The sequence below is a fragment of the Pinus tabuliformis genome, chromosome 1_2 (genome assembly GCF_031772625.1).
Source record: "Pinus tabuliformis cultivar Carrire ecotype Pingquan chromosome 1_2, CPIR1, whole genome shotgun sequence".
Classification (NCBI taxonomy): domain Eukaryota; kingdom Viridiplantae; phylum Streptophyta; class Pinopsida; order Pinales; family Pinaceae; genus Pinus; species Pinus tabuliformis.
The window spans coordinates 861,169,984-861,184,940 of NC_142298.1; positions in this window are offsets into that span (position 1 = coordinate 861,169,984).

Here is a 14,957-nt window from a genome sequence, read left to right on the forward strand (position 1 = left end):
CTTGGCAGAGGTGCAACTATCCCCAGTGTTGGAGCCTTGAGTGAAAGCAACGCTATATTTAACAAAGCATGGGAAGACAAGAAGACAAGAGCAACAACCAAAATTCCAATAATACCATTAGAAACTCCATTTCGTAACAAGCCACCCCAAAGGTCATCAGTAATTAGTTTTGAATAAGATGGGTTACATCTATAGCGAATCTGGTCATTTTCATGTGGGGCCTCTGAAAGTTGAACATGTTTATGTGTTTGTAGTGTTGGTGTTGTTTCAAACCAGGAGTTTATTTTTACAATAGAATTTGTCTACAAACTTTGCAATTATTGATTTTAAAATCTAAATCACTCAAATTCTTGCAAGAATTATTATGTGCTTTTCCTGAAGAAATTTCATAGAATACTTTTTTGGAAATTAAAATAAATTTGAAAATAAATATTGTAATGATACCCATCAAGGTAGGGAGTTACTGCCCACCAAGGGAAAGTCAACAGTTCCATAGATCTAAAAATACCATGAATAAAACAAAACTAAATGTAGCCATGAAAATCCACACCAATGGGGATATTAGAGTCACTTTCACAAAATAACACACACCCACATGACTTTACAAGGCTATAAGGCACATTCTTTGGGCTTATATGGTGTGTCCAAATTTTTTTGGAGTACCCCTGCTGAAAGAGGGGTGACATAACCTTGGGCTTACAATAATGATGATAAATATTGTGAAGTGTTCATATGTACCATGCTTACGCGAGAGGAAGTAGGCCCAAAAAAGTGACCCATGTCCAACAAATGAGGGGAAAAAAGGTTTTGGTGTAGCATCTAGCTTCCAAAGGCCCTTCAAAGGTACTTCTCCTCTAAAAATCAGCCAGTAAACTCCCTAGGTGTCATCCAAGGTAAAAGAATGGGCTCCAAAGTAAACTGTACACCCTTAGTGGTAAGTATTCTCCTCCAATCCTATCAAGAATGATCCCAAACCCTCCTACAAAATGAGCACAGGGGCTTCAGAGTGGACACATCTAACTTTGAAGAGGTGGAACAACTATTCTTATCATGTACATGAGACCTCCAAGTGTCCACCAATTTGGGAAAAATCTTCTAAGGTGAATGCTCAACATAAAAATCTGCCAAAAATACTCCCAAATAGGGTTTAGCTCTACTTCTCATACCTATAACCCACCGAAAATAGAGGTCAACACCTAATTGTTGCAATGACGTGGGCTAGATCCATATAGAATAGCTGATTCAAAACACATTATAAATAGGTTGGCTCACATAGGTCAACCCTTACTCCTTTAAGTGGTTGCTGCACAAGTATATATATATATAACCTAAGCAGCCCTTTTCAAGAATACAAATAGAAGTGTCTGACCTTGCTCTTACAAAATTTGAAATAGGTACAGAGTACTAGCTTCATAGTTTAGAAATACTTTTAATATCCCTGAGGAGGCTTGAGTTTGCATCCGATCCAAGCATTCTTCATTCTAGAAAGGCTTTTCCGCAATTTCCTGCTTCATTACAGCAAATCACACCAAAATTCAGGCTTCAAGAGAGTAGTATTTCCGTGTTGTGGCTAAAAGTAGCCCAGAACACATTAATAGCATCCGTTTATACTGATTCAAGTGAAATTTCATGTGTTTGCACCTTATATCTTTTCAGGTGCTTGATAGGTCACTTTCCTTTATATACACCGTTTCCAATCTGATGTTTTTTTATTCCTTTGGGATTTTCTGTCAGACTTTGACTTGTGTATTGAAGAATGCTTTTTTCTGTAATATAAGTGTATCCTGTAGACCTTTCATTTTTGGATTGATATGGACATTATCATTCTCTACTTCAAAACAAACTATCCAAGCACACAGAACATTTGTGACCACATTCAGAAAGTCTTTGTTTGAATTCTTCTAAGGCATCAAACTTCCTCCAATCACAAGTTTTATGACATGAAAACTCTGCAAGTGTTGCTGCAAAGTCACTTTTGAAACACAGCCCATGTAACTTTCTTTATGCAGATTTGACCCATTCATGCTTCTTGACTTGAATCGAGAACCATACCAGTCATATGCCCTTTTGCATATTTTTTTCATTCACCTTATGAAAGTCATTAAAAATTCTTTAGAACTTCAATTAGCCCTATGATTTCTTGCACAAACCAAGGGGTAACTGTGTCAAAATTGACACATTTATGGTGGTGGATGGTGATGGCTCCTCTTTGTTTCAAATGCTAGTAAGGATGTTTCTCTTCCTCACCTCCATAGTTTTTTCTTTTGAGAGGACTATTCATGACTTGGAGGATTTTCTCTTTCAAGTATTATCTATTATCAATTCCACTTTCTAGGGATACTCTTTTGGGTTCCATTCCTTTTCTATTTTATTATCTACTCTTCTTTCATTCTTCTTATATTTTAGAACTAGTTGATAGATGCTCTAGGCACTCCTTATTGCTATTGTCAAATGTTGTCCTCCTAGTCCCATTGACATAGTTTGAAGTATTCTTTTGTCACATAGAAGGTCTTCCTCTCTTTTTGTTGTTATTGAGAAATGTTGCAGATATACTTCATAGATCAAATAAGTACATCATGGAATATGAAGGATTACAACAAACAAACAGCAATGGTACCCTAAAAGGTGAAGGCAAGGGATTTTAGAGTCCCCCTCTCTTTTGTGAACTTTGATATCTATGGATGTTTTCTTGTATGTGTTTTTATAGATTGACATTTTTAGGGTTATTTTCTTGTATTTGTTTACAACAACGGCCAACACATGTTCCAAAGTTCGGGAACTGGAATACTAAACAAGATACTGGTTACACATCTTATTTTGAGGGTTCCTGTGTTGTTAGAGGTGCAAAGCCTAGCCATGAAGAACAATCTAACAAGGAATATGAGGATATCAGATGCGAAATATTTGGGAACAAACCTAGAGCAGAGGGCATGTTCCCACCTTCAACAACTGGGAAAATATCACAGGGTGGAAACATATGAACCAATGAAACTGTAAGTATTTCATAATTTTTCCTTCTTGTAAATTGCTTTTAGTCAAAACTGACATAATTCGAATGTAAACTAATTTATAATGTTAGAATACATGTAAGATAATAGTTCGAAATGTAGAAATAAGCCAAAATTTTGGAATTTTTCTAATTATTCACTGGATAAAGAGGTCAATAAAACTAGAAAAGGGAATTTGTTTTGCTTGTGGTTTAGGAACTCGTCTAAATTTATAGGGAATCTCCTAATTTCTAGGAACTAGAGCATGCATGCACAAGAAGAAACTCATTGGGGTTCCTTTTATTAAGGCACAAATCAAGGAACCCTTTATCGCTATTATTTTTAACAAGACTTTGGCCATGGCTTCATTCAGGTTGGAACCAGAGAGAGGCTTTTGAGCCATGAAAGTGAGATCTCCATTTGAGACACCATTAATGCCCTCCTTTTTGGCTTCAGCTTCTACTATAAAAGATTGATTAGATGCAATCAAATTCTCTTCTTCATCACATCCATGCTTGTCCAATATTTATTTTCAGTTATATGTCCAATAGGAATCTTCCTAAAGGGCCTTCAAAAAATCCGTGAGCTAAAAAAGTTTGGCTTTGGAGAGGAACTTTGGTAGAACTTGGTCCCTCATTTTTGCCCTATTTTTTATGTGAAATAGTGCCCTCATCAATGTTATGTAACTGTGAATGGATTTGATTGTTAGCACTATGAACAAGAGTGAAATAACCATGAGGAGAGAATCTCAAGGCTCAAAAGACCTACGACAGATCTCCAAACAACACCAACTAGCTTCTAGTCCAATGTTAGAAATTTTTCCATGTAGCTTTCAACCTAAGAATCTACTCCTAGAATCTACAGGGAATTTCCACATTACTAGTCTATGCAACCATTCAGATGAAATACAACATGCATGTTTCAATATGCAGTAGGTTATGTCCAGTGGAAAGCTGTCCCAGTTCACATGCAAATTTTGCAAAACAGCATACAAAATAACATTGCCACACAAAAACTACCATGTTGCAAACTTAAATCACATTGATGAACCATGAACGCGTGTTGGCCCTAGCTTGGGCAGTGCACCCTAGTGAGGAATAATGGTCATGGATCTGAAATATCTCCTTCTCTAAAATGGGAATTTTATATGGTAGTGCACATACCATGCTACGTTTTTTTTTGCACTTTAGTTTGTTGATTTGACTTAACATGAAATAATTGGATTCATGTAGGTGACAAATCAGGTTATCTAACAAAAGTATGTATTTACTATAGCAAATAATAGTATCTTTTCCCAATCTATTTTTTAACCATTCCCAACCCTCTAGGCTAGAAATTTCTTCTCAAGAGGGAACACTAATGAAAAAGATTTCCAATGATTAGAACCTCCCTAAAATCATTTTAGCTCCTAGTGGATCTAGTCATTGAACCAAGAGCAATATAATTTTGCACAAGAATTTTTTCCAAAGTATTTTAGAGGAAATGAATAGATTTAGCCATTAATGAACACCCAAAGGTAAAATATCCTCCATCCCCAGTCTTCCCTAGCCTTAGGTTTTGTTATCTTTTCCTAGCCATCCCAATGATACCTCTTAAAGTTTAAGCACCCTTTTCCTAGCAATAATTCCAACAGTTACAACAACAAGCTCGACAACAGCAAGCCCAATAGTTAGAGCATGCTCAACAGCAGCAATCCCTACAGTTAGAGCATGCTCGACAACATCACGACCAACTCTTAAAGTAGTATGTACGACACCAGTTGGAGAAGCATGGTCAACAAAAACAAGTGCAATAGTTAGAACAACACTCCGGGCAAAAAAAACTACATCTTCTTGCTAGTGACAAACAAAGTTTAGGGAGCCAATTTTATCCATCACCCTATCGTTCTTAAATGCATAATGTGTCTAAATTTATGCATTTGGGTGGCTTGATGTCTCAGATGGCCATTGAAAGTAATAATTTTATAGTGGCAGAATATCAACCCAACAATTCTTATATGGAATTTAGATAAATATATGTTGTAATTTTCTCACCCATTTACAAGCCTGGGGTGCTAGTGCATTTTTTGTATAGAGGAAGGTGGAATATACTAAATATAGTAATTTACTAAATGTAACTGAGTGTGTAAAAATATAAAAACTTAGTAGTTGATCCAATGTGACACCATGGGTACAAAATCTGCACAGTAGGTTGCCACAGTTTAAGATAGGGCCAGGAAAGTCACTTTTGATTGCACATTAGCATATACAATAGATAATTTCAAGCTTCTTGTTGGCCCTTGAATGTATATTGTAACACTGAATGGAATAACTATTTTCTTTTGATATTAGGCTACTGTTTTCAGCCTGGTAACAAGAAAGTAACAGGGCAATAAGTTAAACTGAAATTGTGATGAGACTTGGTCTAATGAACATGTGAACTATATACTAAAATTGTACTTTTTATGTACTTTAGTAGGATTTCAAATTGATCCCCCACCCACTTCAATGTATTTTATTGTAAGACGCTATCAACTTTGATCACACTCCACACACTTTTATACCCTAGATATAGTAATGCAAACGAGTGCAAACTATGTATACATTTATGGCAATCTCCTTTCAAGCTTGCCTTCTTGTGATTTTTCTGTGTGAGTATCTCCTTGCATTATTGATATTGTACTCCTATCCAAATTATATCTCTAAATATGTTAACTTGATTAGTAAAAAAATTGACTATGGAGTTTAGGCATGGTGTGCAAGATTTCACTGCCCTGCTTCTCTAACATGAAGGTCATCACTCGAGTTTCTCACCTTAAGGATGAAGATAAATGTCATAGCTTCCCAGTTTGTGCTCACTCTCGTTCAAGAAAGACAAGCAATACAATTGTATTTTCAACTTATACTCTTCACATTCATGCAAAAGTGATTGCCCATGACAGTGTACCCATCCTTAGCTCGTTAAAGAAAATTCACTTACAGAACACATCAGCATCTGTATTTAACAATCGAAGAACATTCTATCCAAGTAAAACACATCACATGGAACACTGAGAATTAGTGAAAATATGCATTTCAATATTTCATTGATGGCAAGTACACAACATAATCATATTATTTCTCACATATTCACTATCAAAAGCTTTTCTATAAATACACTGAAATTACATATCAACTACAAATTACATATGTTACATATATTTTTTCAACTTCTGATTCTTCAGCTTCCCTCTTGATCTCTTCCACTTCATTTTCCTGTTGATCTATTTTTTCTTCCACTCTCTTCAATCTTCACAAACCCTGTGATGCATCCTTTAACCTGCAACACAACCTTATGGGGTGTTTAGTCTTCTACAGCCTGTCAGTCTACAACCTAATCTTGTGGTACAACATGGGGGCCTCCAACTAACTGATCCCTGTCTGCTTTTATGTATGCAACCTGATGGCCTAAAATCTAACATTGTGGTGTTTCCATAGGCTTATAACCCCATCTTGTAGTTCCCATAACTTATTTTAATCGACTGGCCTGATACCTAACCCTTTGGAACTTGTAGAGGACAGAAACCTAACCTTGCCATTCTCAAGTGTAATCCCACAACTTCCTCAGGTCTGGAACGAATCCTTAAGGGGCACAATATACCCACAAGATGCTCAAAGAATGTAGAATTTTTATTGCACACATATCTCTGTGCTACACAATCTTGTTACATCCTGTGTTACTGGAGTGCATATTTTTTCATGTGGTCCAAATGTGCCCAATTTTATCATGTGCATTGGCAGTTTGGCTCTTAAGAAATAAATTGTGTGAAGTTTAGCTAGGGTCATAATTCCAATGTGTCCACAAAAGGGAGTTTATATATATGCTATAGATGACAGGGAAGAATTATTATTACTAGTGTTTTGCTTTCTTGAAGCATATTGTGTATGGTCCTCTTTGGTTGAGATACAATGTTTGGAATCCAGGGATAGTTTGACTAGGTTTCACCTGAATATTTCATAATTCAGATGTTGTGTATATATTAAGATGCCACATGTTATTCTTCAAGAATATGAAATAAATAATCTGACTTTTAAAGGTCCATTCTGAGTATTTTGTTGTAAACTTTGTCGTAAACTTTTAGAGTTTTGGTGTTTCTGCTAATCATTATGAGTATTTGCGTTGTGGTACAATAGATATTGAATGCATCCAATAATGCTCACCTTCATTTCTGTATGTAGCCATAAAGTAAAACTGCATCAAATAGCAAATATTGATTATTGCCATTCATCAAAGTTTGCGTCCCACTACAACCCAACTCTTAGTCAAAGAAGCCGATATTGTCACTTGCATTCTATTATGTAAGTGACTAGGAAAAATTGCAAAAAGACACATCATCAATCATATAACCACCCTTTTGTGATCTCCTTGGTCATGGCCCACTATATTAAGAGGTCAAACACATGCAATATCCATATGCTGATATGCACCACAAATAGTTTGTATGCATGTTCTCGTTCTAACTTTTGGAGTAGGTAGAGTGTTTTCTGTCACCTACATCTTCCCTTCACCACATTATAAAATTTTTGTTTCTTTGGTTTGTGGTAACATTATCTTTATATGTTCCTAGAATTCTATTTGTTTTCCTATTGAAGAAAAATAAGAATTGTAATCTATTTGTCATTTCTTAAGATTGATATTATTTCTGCTTCAAAGAATTTTACTTGCTATAACATGTTTCATTTACATGCTTTCGTAATCTCAACCCTGAGGTTGAGGAGGGAATCTATCAAGTTCTTTCTCATATGTGGCTAGAGTCAGAGGTCATGGCAGGATCAAGCAACAATGTAGCTTCAACATCAACGAAAGCTTCTTCATCTTCATATAAAAAGGCAAATAGGTCTCAATTTGAAAAGAAACTTGGGGAGTTCTTCATGCACCAGATTTCAGCGGACACATCACCGACATATGGAGAAGGTTTTAGATTGGGTAATGCAGCTGTAGTTCAGTATGGTCTACGCCGAACATTGGATCATATTCGTTTGACAGGAAACTTTCCTCTATAAGTTCTGAGGCATGTAAAGATGGTGTAACTTAAAAGGAGATATGAATGGGATGTTAAATTGTCCTTCTCCCAATTTCTTCAAGAAACACCCGAGAAAGTTGGTGGATTGCAAGAAAAGACTCTTTATCAACCTTCTGAAAATAGTCACAATATTCACTCTCACACTAATTTTGATGACCAACAACAGAATTCTTGGAAAAGTCAGGATATTGAAAAATTTCCTCCTAATGGTAGGGTATCTTCCCACTATATGAATTTTGATGGGAGGCAAAAATATAACTCATTAGGGGACCAAGTTAAAGTCTGAATCTGACAGAATATTTCATATTACATCCAAGGAGCAGAGTTGTTGGAGAAAAAGTGAAGCACAAGGATCTGAGAGAATAAGATAATAGTAAATTACAACAAAGGGTAGGATAAGAATGAAAATGACAATATCACACATTTAGAACTGGAGAAACTGGGTAGTCATGTGAAAAAAGTTGAGGATCAAACATATCATGGAAGAAATGAGGTAGGCAAAGACACAATCGTGTCGTTCCAGCATCAGGATCCAAACATTAATTCAAGCCAGAATGGGCAGATAATATAGAAAGAAGGTTTTCAAATGGGTAGATTTACTAGGAATCCTAATGTAGATAATGAGGAGAGAAATGTAGAAAAGTATGAGAAAGCAATAGAAAGAAACTACCAGTTGAATTCTAACAATGTTATTTGGGACTCTTGTGCCAAAAACAGACATGTTGGGAACACTTTGGTCTGTCAGCAGGGCAATAGTTCAATATATTTAAATACATTTCCCAATTTTTGAAAATTATTAGAGATATACAAATGATATAAATAGGTCACAATACAGCCAAAATGATTGCACAAGTGTTGCTTAGATAATGGGAAAGGGGAATTCTAATCAGAGTGAAAAATCTGAAAGTGATTACACTAAGAAAAGTCCTCAAAGGGAAGATGATTTGCAATCTTAAAGTAATATGAATCACTGGGAGCTAAGTAAAATGAGTACTAGTTCAGGTGAAAGTTTTGGAAATGATATGCTAAGAATGCCCCCTAGGCACTTGCTCCAGCAGGCAGTAGGAATGGATTCAATGAACCAGTGGCATGTAGAAAGTGTTAAAAAATACTCATTTTACTTAGGTCTCAGTGATTGAGTTTTGGTTCTGGTGAAAGTTCTAGAAATGATATGCTAAGAATGCCCCCTAGGCACATGCTCCAGCAGGCAGTAGGAATGGATTCAATGAACTAGTGGCATGCAGAAAGTGTTAAACAAGACTCATTTCTAAGAGGAATAGTGCAGATGGATTCTCAAGGGAAAAAGGCTCCTAAACAAGTAGACTTTATGCATTCAAAGGTGGTTAGGACAGGCTCACAAAACAGTACTATGAATGCAGGAGAGGTATTAAATTTATTCACTTTATTTGGACTTGAAAGAAATATCTAATCTATGAATATTATGGATCCTTGTAAGAAGTTCATTTTCTCAGTATTGTGCATCCTTTTATCTCAATTGAAAATACTTCACGCTTAGATTGATATCATATGCTCAATTTGTTTGCAGCCCTTTTGTAGTAAGAAATTGTTTCTTTTGCAGGATGTTCTAAATTCAAATTTGCAAACCAATTTAAGAGAACATCTGGGAGGAGGACATTCGAGGGACTTTTCTATAGGTTATGCTTCTGAAAACTCATATGTATTTGACAACCCCACAAACATATTTGGTTCAAACAAACCATCATCTTTATTAGGGCAAGGTTTTGGTTCATGTTTTGTTATTAAGTAATTTGTCTATTTGTTGTTCCACCAAATTTTACTAGTTTTCTATATTACAATATACTGAGATGTTCAATTTCTGCATATAAACTTTTTCTGTCTAGCCAAAACGTTCTTAACCTTCTAAGCAAGTTAGATAATCCAAATGAAAGTGACACATTAAAGCACACTGTATTTAGTGAGCAGAATGCATCTGTTGACCCCAACGAATCTGCTTCACCTTATGTTTCAGTTACTCATTTTGGTCATAACCAGTCATCAATCCCTCTCTCCTCAGGGTTTTGGACTTAGACTGGCTCCACCAGCCCAACTATTGCAAAGAATGCAAAATCGATCTTTACAAACAAGTGCATCTATGCAAAATGCAAATGTAATATTGGATAGATAGATCCATCCATCAAAAGGAGAAAGTTCTCACAAGAGTGTAGTTTTAGAAACTCATCAAGGTTCTTTATCAAAAGTAGGTGATGCGCTACCACAGCTGAAGGAAAAAGCTTGCAAGTAACCACCTCAACAATGCCATTAAGTGTTCCCTCTAGATCATCACCAACAAGTGTAAAAGAGAATGTTGTAAAGTTGGACAAACCACCATACTCCGCAACCTACAATATTCATCCTTCAATTCAATTACAATATATTCAACATCCAAATGCCAATGGACAACTTATATCAATTCCTAAATCAAGAGTTCCATGCGAGTCACCTAAAGATAGGGCAACATGCAGGGTAGCATGATCTCCACTCATCTACTTCAAGGCTCACTGGATGTAGCTATTGCAGGGAAAATAATACCATCTTTCCATTCACCGATGTTGTCTACAGTTTGTTCTGTAAATTCTGTTATATAAAGGGAAACTAAGATGTAGGGCTCTCTCACCCCCTCAACTCAACCTTTTAGTCAAATCAATTAACAAAATTATTTACATGTTCAAGATGGGCTTGGCAGAAGCCATCAATTTATGTCTGTAATCATGTTGTTTGTTTAGGTTTCTCTTTGTGATGGCCCCACCACATCATCCACTCCAATTTTAAGTTGGGGGTTGCTTAAAACTAAAACAATTATCTGACCATCATGATTGCACACACATTTTCGATGCTCTATGGTACAATACGCCATGTGATTATTAAATGAGCTAGAGTGGAGGAACCTTAGAGCTAGAATGTAGTTAGGGTTCTACAAGGGGTGCCAAACAACTGGCCACATCTTTCACTCTTTGTGCCATTATCGGAGAGGCCCATAATTTCTCTTTGAAACTATTTTGTTGATTTTTTGGCTTTTGCAAGGCATTTGAATTTGTCATGAATCGTGACAGAGGCCTTGTTTTAAAGGTGATATGACGTTGGATTGTATCATGAGACTATATGAGTCAGTGCTTGGTCATTTCTACACTATCCACATCTTCTTAGACTACCTTAGGAGTACTATAGAGGTCAAATAGGAATTCCCTCTCTCACTAACTCTCTTTGGGTTCTATATCGATGAGATGGACTCCTTTCTTAGGAGCACATATAGGATGGTGTTGGTTGTCTTCTACCCAACATCTTGATCTCCTTGATTTTAGTTTTCAACAACATGATCCTCTTGGAACCTCACTTAAGGGGTTGTAGAGACAAATTGATGCCTTATCCAACTCTTGTGATCTTTTATAGTTGACATTTGAACTTAGTGAGACTAAGGTTATGATCTTCAACATGTCTCAACATTCTCTCTTCGACTACCATTTTTACGTTGGAGGGGATGGGATTGATATTACTACAACCTACACATACTTGGGGGTCAGATCTTAGGAGTCTAGCTTAGCTTGAGGCATGATTTCTAGCCCCAACTTAATAAGGAATATGGTTTTCTTGGCTAAACAGATAGCTCTCTAGGACATCTCTTTCAAGATGCACCTCTTTGGACATGATCATTAGAGCCATGACCCATTATGGCTTGAATGTCTAGGGACCTGGCTTGCTTTGGGTTGATTGGGATAGGATAGAGAGATTCTAAACCCTTATATTATGATGATTTGTCTGCTGCAAACATGCAATTCCTCAATCTATCATCTAGGTGGAGTTCAGGGTATTGCTTCAATAGACCCCTCCTTGGTGCAATTGTTATGGGTTCTTCTTAATTGCTTCAGTTAGTGGCCATTTCTATCAATTGACCTGCCCCTTTTTAGGTAATCTTTAGACACTCTAGGTTAGCTCCTACTATCTAAATGAGACTTAACCTAGGAGATTAGAGAGGATATCTACAAGCTACATCAAAATCAATTAGATTTACCTCCTTGAGGGTGTTAGCTTGAATATTTCATTTTATTATTTTGAGTATTTTATGTAGCTAAGGTTCTTCTTTTTTTTTCCTTTTTTCTTTTTTTAATTTTATTTTATTTTATTTTTTGAATTTTTATTTTTTATTTTTTATTTTTATTTTTTATTTATTTATTTATTTTTATTTATTTTTATTTTTTATCTTTATTTTATTTTATTTTATTATTTTATTATTTTATTATTATTTTTTTTTTTTTTTTTTTTTTCAGTCCATCCATATCTATTGCTGCATGTAATTGATGGACAATATCTTCCTCTTTGAGTTCTATTGGGGCTGATTCTATTGATATTCTTACATGTGAGGCTATAGACTGTGAATCCATACTCACTTTTGTAAGCATATGGCAGAGAAAATTACGTTCAGCTTCCTGTGCCTGAATTTGTCATTTTTTTTGCAACATAATTCTCCATTACCAAGGCACATACATTGTTGTGGATTTTCTCCTGTGCATTCACTTTCCTTGTTAGTGAAAAATTTGATATATTGTTACCTGCTATCAATTACTCATGCCTCAAAATCCTTTGAATATTGTAATATATGTGAAGAGGGAAATGCCCAGGATAGTTATTGTTGCCAATGTATTCATACATCCCAACAACAGTGCCAATTTTAAATTTCCATGTTGAATTGGTCTCTTAAGGAGCAACCACATGTCTAGGGTGAGACAACAGAGAAAACTCAAGAGTCCAAAATCATAAACAAATTTACCAAAAGCATAATCCTTATTCCCAAACTTAACCACAACAAACCTAGAATTGGAAAAGCTATATATTTTCCTGTAGCCTGATCTCAATGCCACAGTACTATTCATAGAGGTCAAGAGAACAAACACTCCAGAGAATGTTGCGTGAAAGGAAATTTACAAGTTTTCTTGGTTCCTCCTAATGCAAAGATCACTTTTCTTTGAAAAGAAACTGCGGGACACAGACACTACAGACCCTATGATGAATGCATTTCCTTTAAAATTGAAAGCATGAATACAATCTTTGTGAAGGCCACAATGAGTGGTCTTGGGAGAATTTAGCTCTAATTTGATAATCATAGGCTTCACTTGGGATGTGATGGTTCCTAGGAATCAAAGGTTGATCCTATGCAATTCCATTTGGTTGAATTCAAAACACAAGCGATCAACAATGATGATATTCATAATCCCACCTGCATAAATTTTCACTAGCGTTGTGAATTGATTAACCCAGTGCCACTTTAAAACTAAAATATATGAAAATATGAAGTGGATGAGGGGAATATGATTGCATGTTATGAATCGAAACATTCCTTACCACATTTGATATAGGGAAGGCATGCAATTTTTGATATATACCTTCGATTTGCACCACTATTGATGATGAGCTCCCAATTGTGAAAGAACAATATTGGCAAGTGTTTGCAAGTGTAAATGATTTGCACCACAGTGAGAAGCCATGTAACCCACTATGATCCATGTCTTACAGTGTTTTCCTACCTATATGAGTGGAAGAAATTTGCAGTTGGATCTCAAAAACCTTGATGATGGTATTGTGATATTCATCAGAGTTCAGGGACAGATAGCATCAAAGCAGCTTCTGAAGATCTGTTGAATAGCGTATATTGTTCTCCAGGATCATTTCCAACATCGAATCTTTGAAATCTTTGTGGGTCATATGAGGATTTCACCACCGCAAAGCTATCAGAGAACGAAATATTCTTAGCCGCTAGCAGGATGTTCATCACAGTTTTCATACTCGGGAAAAGGACCATGTGAACCATTCTGAGAATTGAGCTTGAGCTTGTTTAACCCTCCTCTCAGTCTTGGCAAATAATCCTTCATATTTTCTTCTACTTTGGATGACTCGAGACCTTGATCCACTAGACATGTCCTGCTTCACATCCAATCCTTTATAACTGTCGAAATTCATGTGAGAACTCGAACTAGGTTGCTTAGAATCGTACTTGTTATGAGCAGATATTTTCTCAGAGTGGTGTTTGGTTTTCTTCAGAACACCAATTATCTACTCCATACAAGATTTTCTCAAATCACTCCCAGAATTGTTGTTATTATTAATAATTATTGTTAGCACTTCTACTAGTATTATTTTAAAATATTACCTCTACCAATACCATTACCATCACTATATTGTATTAAAACCACTACTCTATTGCTATTACTACTAGCGCTATTACTGGTACTACTACTATTGTTACTACTATTGTTACCTTTTCTAGTAACCCACTGGATTTTCTTCTGCTTCACTGCATTTTTTGTGTAGTTAGCTTTATTACATCACTTGTGCACTTTGGTGCCACTCTCTACAACATGTGCCTGAACACTCCTAATATGCACTAAGGTCGTCCTTTTTGCAATCCCATTAGTCAACTTTGGCCACTACTAGAAACTAAATTAAATTTTAATATATTATTATTATTATGTACTGCCATAAAATTTTCCCTAATTTTTTGGTCTCCATATCTCTTGTACCTTCATATCGTGTTAATAACTTACTATACAATTTACGCCTCTTATTTCAAAAGTAATCTTTGGCATGGGCTCTGCATTTTTGAATCTAGTTGATGGAGGCTTAATGCTCTCTGGCTCCAATTCTTGAACAAATTTCTTCTAGTTCATCTCCAAAATCGAAGTATTGCTGCCTGGATCAGGAGATTTTATGTTGAACAATGGCACTTCCGCGCTGATTTCTTCCTCTGATAACTCCTCAGGAGTTAATGAATTAGAGTCACTTGACCTACAACTATAGGAGCTAGAGCAAGTGATACTTGTGGTACTCACCATGAATGGCTCATGAACCATATCAAACATTTATTTCACAATTTTCTCAAGGGGCTGATCAAAATTCTGCCTCCAGTCTTGATCATCATC